At 37.5% G+C, this 8,695-nt stretch overlaps 1 non-coding gene across 1 annotated transcript; it reads right to left on the bottom strand.

Moving 5' to 3' along the window:
* Positions 1-7,440: 7,440 nt before the first annotated feature.
* On the bottom strand, positions 7,441-7,544 carry LOC130984506 (small nucleolar RNA R71). Its single transcript, XR_009088441.1, has one exon. It is a non-coding gene; the product is annotated as a small nucleolar RNA R71 (small nucleolar RNA).
* Between the last annotated feature and the right edge of the window lie 1,151 nt (positions 7,545-8,695).

Below are 8,695 nucleotides of genomic sequence, written 5' to 3'. Positions count from 1 at the left end.
CACTTATGGACTTCATGCTAGATGTATCGGTTAGATACCCTAACTAGCACAGGCACAGACTCAGAGTATGCACTTAAGGATAAGCAGTTTCATCCCTCAGGCTCATGAGGACGAACTGCTCTAATACCATAATGTAACACCCTAATATTCAAATCCTTATACTCGAGTCATAAGTCAATGATACTACGGTGGTACAACTCTCAGGTGGATTTTTAATGTATAAATATAGGTAATTTCGAAAGGAGTATTAATCGAGAAGCCTGAAAAGAGTAGAAATAAAATCGCAAAGACGTATCACTCACGTTTCGACAACAAAAAGATAAACTGTGAAGCCTAAAGCGATATATGGACAAGGCATAAAGCATATTAAGAGACAGATAACAGATAGATATATATAACATAAGTAAATAGCCACTAGTCGCGACCCACGAAGTTTAGGTCGGCTAGGGTACAGTATGAAAGTAGTTGATAATAATATATCCTAATCTCTCCTAAAGGAAACATGAGAGCCTCTATAGGCAAGTTCAAAAGAGTTCAATACATAATATAATATTTTCGAAACAAAGGTGGAAAGATTCTAAGCAAAACACAAAGTAAAGAAAATAAAGATCTTCGCTGTCTCTCAGATGACCCACAACTCACTTCTGAGCACCTGGACCTGTATCTGAAAAATAAGAGATATATACAGAATGAGAACCCCGGGCCCAAATGGGTTCCCAGAACGGTAAAAGTGGCAAATAAATATAATGCACTGCAATAAAAACTCACTAAGCATCCTAAACTTCTTCACCAATTATCCATCCTAGGTTCTCGCTAATCCATGAATAGGCAACTGTCATAATGGAGTGCTAAATCTAATTCATGTTTCACATGTTTCCCAACTCGTTGACTCTTCTACGAATCAGACTCAGAATCATAAGCAAAACCATCACCAGTTGTTCTACCTCAGCAATTCTATATCAATACACCATACCCTCACCTGGAGCTAGTAAAACCACATCACTGCGTCTACCTAGGGAGCTCAAATTATCTCATTCAATGTCATCATCATCATGCAATTGCATCATCAATTCATCTCATCAAGAACAGCCCTCAACATCCACCGACACCAGCATGACGGGCCTCTCAGTTGTACAAACACAAGCAATACAGGCATGTAATACACAAATAAGGTACAAGTAGAACAAGTAACACATAATCAAGTAACATAGCATATATGATGTAGAAATCCAAAACAAATAGACAAACCCAAACAATTCAAACATATGCAAATGATGAATGCCTGCCCTATGGCTGATGATATCATCTGTCGGTTATCAAGCCAACCCGACGTGTCCGGTAGCTAACCCGGGCACAGTCTCTCTGTTGCACATTAATATCATTAGAGGGTATATGTGCCCTGTCGCCATTAGAGGGTATCTGCGCCCTGTCGCCATTAGAGGGTATCGATGACCTGTCACCCTTACAACCAGAGAAAAAACACAAGCATACTCACATTCAATATTTTCCATCATTATTCATTTATCATATTCGTTCATTAATCATATATGCATTTATACTCAGCCATAATCAATAATGGCTTTGCTGTAACCCGGCAATAACTCAGCCATCTGGCTCATAATTCAATCCAGAAGTAGCCAATTTATCAACATGGCTCCACCGTACTCGGTAATAACTCAGCCATCCGGCTCATGGTTCAATCAAGAACCAGCCATTTATCAATAAATATAGCCCTTCGGCTCATGGCATACACGGTACTTCCACCATCATCCTCCATATCTCATATAATCATCTTTGATCATCATTGATCATAACTTTTTCCCTTACTTCATTCGCAAGTTACCACATCCCCCTAGCTCCTTTCTCATTGCTAGGCATATCATAATGATTTAATACATAAAGGGTGAGATCGGAGGCTTAGAAGTATGAGATTTGGCTTTTAAAACTCAAAAATCAACTTTGGCATGAAAAAAGGGCCATGTGTACGCGTCCTCCACGCGCACGCGTGGATGGCCACAATATTCATCGACGCGTATGTGTCGCCCATGCGTATGCATGGGTGGAAAAAGAGCAAAGGGACGCGCACGCGTCAGCCACGCGTACGCGTGGGTGCGTTTGTGCCCCATGCACAAAACTGGCACAACTCCGGCACAACTCTCGGAAAAAATGGCTCAACATTGGGTGCAGTGCATCGACGCGCACGCGCACACCACGCGCAGGCGTGGATGGTGCCTTCTTGAAAAGTGACGCGTACGCGTCAAGCACGCTTACGCGTGGGGTCATTCTGCTAAAAGTTTTTCTAAGTTAAAAGCTGCAGAATTCACAGATTAAACCCCCAATCTTTCAAAGGACATAACTTCCTCATTTTAAATCATTTTTCGCCCGTTTTTCGAACGGCATGGACACCCCGAATCCAATTTTATTTCTAAATGAGTTTGGCATAAAATGGGGATCCGGAGTCTAAGTTATGTTCTGTCAAAGTATGCCCAAAAACTATACTTTCATACAAAACCACAAAGTGCCATTTTCAAAACAAGCCATTTTCAACCCTTTTCAAAATCAACCAAAGTATGCCAATTTCAACCCTTTTTGAAATCAATCAAAATATACCAAAATCAACATCAAGCCTCCTCAACTCATACATTAACACCTTACCACAATTCACAAAACCGCCATATAACAATTTTTACCCATTTCAAACAAATGGCTAAATTACAAACACATTAACATGTCATACATCCTTCCTCATCCTAATTTCCAACAATACTATTTCCAATCAACCATCATTATACATAATCAATATCATACTCACTATCACATGGTTTCACCCACAAATCAACCTTAATCATTCCTCAAGCATATATCACAACATACATATCTCTCATGCACCATCATACCATCAAGGCATCAATAATCATAATCACATATATGACCACATAATATATCTCAACCAAAACCAAACATACCTCATCTACATAATTTCACCCAAAATTACCAAATTCCACACTTCAACTCCTCAAACCTTATTATTCAATAACCAACCCAATCATTCATATATTCATTATCTGAAATTCATCCAATCACTTGTGTCATCATACAATGCACACATCAACTTACCTTTCTTATCTCTTTCCGGCCTCCGGTCCAAAATTCATGGCCTCCGGTCCAATTTTACAATTTAAATGCATAAACCACAAATCAATACTCATTACCTAATACATCAAATTCTCAATACACCAAGCATACAAGGCCACACAATTCTCAACCCAATCATTAATTCACATTACATACCAACTATGCATATTAGCACCAACCATTTACACATTCCAAACTTAATCCTAAGGACATCTAGCCTAGGAATTCTCATCACACCACACGGTACTTAAATGAAACTTAAACCGTACCTCTTGTAGCTAAACCAATTAAGCCTCTTCTATAAAAGTCTCCACCAACCCTTAGCTCCAAGCCTCACCAAAGCTCCACAAGCAACACCAACCTCCCAATTGTGCATCAAAATCACCAAATACACTAACATAACCAGTTTCACATACATACATCAACCTAGGGCTTATAAAAATGATAAATCACAAGTGTTTGAGTACTTCTTACCTCAGCCCATATGAAGTAGGGATAGAACCCGCTTAGAATCCATGTTGGAGTATCTTTAAACACCCAAAATTACAAGATTTCAACACTAACTACCCAAAAACGTGTACCAGTGGGGAATTTCGAAAACTAGGCAGAGATGAATGAAAAACTGATGAGCGGATAATTTATACGCTTTTTGGCATTGTTTTTAGGTAGTTTTTAGTAAGTTCAAGCTACTTTTAGGGATGTTTTCATTAGTTTTTATGTTAAATTCACATTTCTGGACTTTACTATGAGTTTGTGTGTTTTTCTGTGATTTCAGGTAATTTCTGGCTGAAATTGAGGGACTTGAGCAAAACTCTGAAAAAGGCTGACAGAAAGGACTGCTGATGCTGTTGGAATCTGACCTCCCTGCACTCGAAATAGATTTTCTGGAGCTACAAAACTCCAAATGACGCGCTCTCAACGGCGTTGGAAAGTAGACATCCAGAGCTTTCCAGCAATTTATAATAGTCCATACTTTATTCGGAAATTGACGACGTAACTTGGCGTTGAACGCCAAGTACATGCTGCTGTCTGGAGTTAAACGCCAGAAACACGTCATGATCCGAAGTTGAACGCCCAAAACACGTCATAACTTGGAGTTCAACTCCAATAAAAGCCTCAGCTCGTGGATAGATCAAGCTCAGCCCAAACATACACCAAGTGGGCCCCAGAAGTGGATTTATGCATCAATTACTTACTCATGTAAACCCTAGGAGCTAGTTTATTATAAATAGAACTTTTTACTATCATAATATCATCCTGGATTGTAATTTGAATCCTGTGATCACGTTTTGGGGGCTGGCCACTCGGCCATGCCTGAACCTTTCACTTATGTATTTTCAACGGTGGAGTTTCTGCACACCATAGATTAAGGGTGTGGAGCTCTGCTGTACCTCAAGTTTCAATACAATTATTATTACTTTCTATTCAATTCTCTTTTATTCTTATTCCAAGATATACGTTGCACAACACTTTGATGAATGTGATGATCCGTGACACTCATCATCATTCTCACCTATGAACGCGCGTGAGTGACAACCACTTCCGTTCTACCTTAGGCCGGGCGCATATCTCTTAGATTCCCCAACAGAATCTTCGTGGTATAAGTTAGATAGATGGCGGCATTCATGAGGATCCGGAAAGTCTAAACCTTGTCTATGGTATTCCGAGTAGGATTCTGGGATTGAATGACTGTGACGAGCTTCAAACTCCTGAAGGTTGGGCGTGATGACAAACGCAAAAGAATCAAGGGATTCTATTCCAACCTGATTGAGAACCGACAGATGATTAGCCGTGCTGTGACAGAGCATAGGAACATTTTCACTGAGAGGATGGGATGTAGCCATTGACAACGGTGATGCCCTACATACAGCTTGCCATGGAAAGGAGTAAGAAGGATTGGATGAAAGCAATGAGAAAGTAGAGATTCAAGAGGAGCACAGCATCTCCATACGCCTATCTGAAATTTCCACTATTGATTTACATAAGTATTTCTATCTTATTTTATTTTCTGTTTATTATTAATTATTCGAAAACCCATAAACCAATTTAATCTGCCTAACTGAGATTTACAAGGTGACCATAGCTTGCTTCATACCAACAATCTCTGTGGGATCGACCCTTACTCGCGTAAGGTTTATTACTTGGACGACCCAGTACACTTGCTGGTTAAGTTGAACGGAGTTGTGTCCACACATAGTTGAAAAAGCAATGAATTTTACAAAATACAATAACAAAGGAATCACAATTTCGTCCACCAAGTTTTTGGCGCCGTTGCCGGGGATTGTTCGAGTATGGACAACTGACGGTTCATCTTGTTGCTCAGATTAGGTAATTTTCTTTTCAAAAATCTTTTTCAAAATTTTTCTTTTATTTTTCGTTTTTCCAAACTTTATTTTCGAAAAAAAATTAATAAAAATACAAAAAAAATCATAAAATCATAAAAACCAAAAATATTTTGTGTTCTTGTTTGAGTCTTGAGTCAATTTTTAAGTTTGGTGTCAATTGCATGCTTTAAAATTTTTTCTTGCATATTTTCGAAAATTCCATGCATTCATAGTGTTCTTCATGATCTTCAAGTTGTTCTTGGTAAGTCTTCTTGTTTGATCATGATGTTTTCTTGCTTTGTGTTGTTTGTTGTTTTTCATATGCATTTTTTGTTTGTTAGAGTCCATGCATTAAAGATCTCTAAGTTTGGTGTCTTGCATGTTTTCTTTGCATCAAAATTTTTCAAAATTATGTTCTTGATGTTCATCATGATCTTCAAAGTGTTCTTGGTGTTCATCTTGACATTCATAGTGTTCTTGCATGCATCATGTGTTTTGATCCAAAATTTTTAAGTTTTGGGTCATAATTGTGTTTTTCTCTCTCATAATTAAAAATTTAAAAATAAAAAATATCTTTTCCTTATTTCCCTCCAAATTTTCGAAATTTTGGGTTGACTTGGTCAAAAATTTTTAAAATTAGTTGTTTCTTACAAGTCAAGTCAAATTTTCAAAAATTTAAAAATCTTATCTTTTCAAAATCTTTTTCAAAAATCATATCTTTTCCAATTTTTCCTCTTTTTCGAAAATTTCAAAAATTTTTTTTCAAAATATTTTCAAAATCTTTTTCTTATCTTTATATCAAATTTTTGAAAATTAGCTAACAATTAATGTGATTGATTCAAAAATTTGAAGTTTGTTTCTTGCTTGTTAAGAAAGGTTCAATATTTAAGTTCTAGAATCTTATCTTTTAGTTTCTTGTTAGTAATTAATTTTAATTTTAAAATTAAATTTTTTTCAAACATATCTTATCTTATCTTTTTCAAAATTTGATTTTAAAATATCTTATCTAACTTCTTATCTTCTTATCTTTTTAAAATTTGATTTTAAAATCTTTTTCAACTAACTAATTAACTTTTTGTTTGTTTCTTATCTTTTTCAAAATCACCTAACTACTCTTTCCTCTCTAATTTTCGAAAATATCCCACCCCTTTTTCAAAAATTCTTTTTAATTAACTAATTGTTTCATGTTTTAATTTTAATTACATTTTATCTCTAATTTTCGAAAATCACTAACCCCTTTTTAAAATTATTTTCGAATTCTCTTCCTCTTCTCTTCTTCTATTTAATTATTTAATTACTAACACTTCTCTTCACCTCTCTTCATCTAAAAATCCGAACCCATTCTTCTTCACTCATCTCCCCTTTCTTCTTCTACTAACATAAAGGAATCTCTATACTGTGACATAGAGGATTCCTCTTTGTTTCTTGTTTTCTTCTCTTTCATATGAGCAGGAACAGGGAAAAAGGCACTCTTGTTGAAATTGATCCAGAACCTGAAAGGACTTTGAAGAGGAAACTAAGAGAAGCTAAATTACAACAATCCAAAAGTAACCTTTCAGAAAATTTCGAACAAGAGAAGGAGATGGCAGCCGAACCCAATAATAATAATGCAAGGAGAATGCTTGGTGACTTCACAAAGCCAACGTCCAAATTTGATGGAAGAAGCATCTCCATTCCTGCCATTGGAGCCAACAACTTTGAGCTGAAACCTCAGCTAGTTGCCTTAATGCAACAAAACTGCAAGTTTTATGGATTTCCATCTGAAGATCCTTATCAGTTTTTAACTGAGTTCTTGCAGATCTGTGAGACTGTAAAGACGAATAGAGTTGATCCTGAAGTCTACAGACTCATGCTTTTCCCTTTTGCTGTAAGAGACAGAGCTAGAATATGGTTGGATTCACAACCTAAGGATAGCCTGGACTCCTGGGATAAGCTGGTCACAGCCTTCTTGGATAAATTCTTTCCTCCTCAAAAGCTGAGCAAGCTGAGAGTGGATGTTCAAACCTTCAAACAAAAAGATGGTGAATCCATCTATGAAGCTTGGGAAAGATACAAGCAGCTGACCAAAAGATGTCCATCTGACATGTTTTCAGAATGGACCATATTAGATATATTCTATTATGGTCTCTCTGAATTTTCGAAAATGTCATTGGACCATTCTGCAGGTGGATCTATTCACCTAAAGAAAACGCCTGAAGAGGCTCAAGAACTCATTGACATGGTTGCAAACAACCAATTCATGTACACTTCTGAGAGGAATTCCGTGAATAATGGGATACCTCAGAAGAAAGGAGTTCTTGAAATTGATGCTCTGAATGCCATATTGGCTCAGAACAAAGTGTTGACTCAGCAAGTCAACATGATCTCTCAAAGTCTGAATGGATGGCAACATGCATCCAACAGTACTAAGGAGGCAGCTTCTGAAGAAGCTTATGATCCGGAGAACCCTGCCATGGCAGAGGTTAATTATATGGGTGAACCTTATGGAAACACCTATAACTCATCATGGAGAAATCATCCAAATTTCTCATGGAAGGATCAACAAAATCCTTAACAAGGCTTTAACAATGGTGGACGCAATAGGCTGGGCAATAGCAAGCCTTTTCCATCATCTTCTCAGCAACAGACAGAGAATTCTGAACAAAACACTTCTAATTTAGCCAATGTAGTCTCTGATTTGTCAAAGGCCACTTTCAGTTTCATGAGTGAAACAAGATCCTCCATCAGAAATCTGGAGGCACAAGTGGGCCAGCTGAGTAAGAAAGTCATTGAAACTCCTCCCAGTATTCTCCCAAGCAATACAGAAGAGAATCCAAAAGGAGAGTGCAAGGCCATTGATATAATCAATATGGCCGAATGCACAAGGGAGGAGGAGGACGAAAATCCTAGTGAGGAAGACCTCCTGGGACGTCCCTCAAGCAAGAAGGAGTTTCCTATTAAGGACCCAAAGGAATCTGAGGATCATACAGAGACCATAGAGATTCCATTAAATCTCCTTCTGCCATTCATGAGCTCTGAAGACTATTCTTCCTTTGAAGAGGATGAAGATGTGACTGGAGAGCAAGTTGTTCAATATTTAGGAGCTATCATGAAGCTGAATGCCAAGTTGTTTGGTAATGAGACTTGGGAAAGTGAACCTCCCTTGCTCATTAGTGAACTAGATACCTGGATTCAGCAAATTTTACCTCAAAAGAGACAAGATCCTGGCAAGTTCTTAATACCTTGTACCATAGGCA

Source organism: Arachis stenosperma, chromosome 5 (genome assembly GCF_014773155.1).
Source record: "Arachis stenosperma cultivar V10309 chromosome 5, arast.V10309.gnm1.PFL2, whole genome shotgun sequence".
NCBI classification, from domain to species: Eukaryota; Viridiplantae; Streptophyta; class Magnoliopsida; order Fabales; family Fabaceae; genus Arachis; species Arachis stenosperma.
Note: the sequence above shows the minus strand (reverse complement) of the source record. Positions and strands in the feature narration are given on the sequence as shown.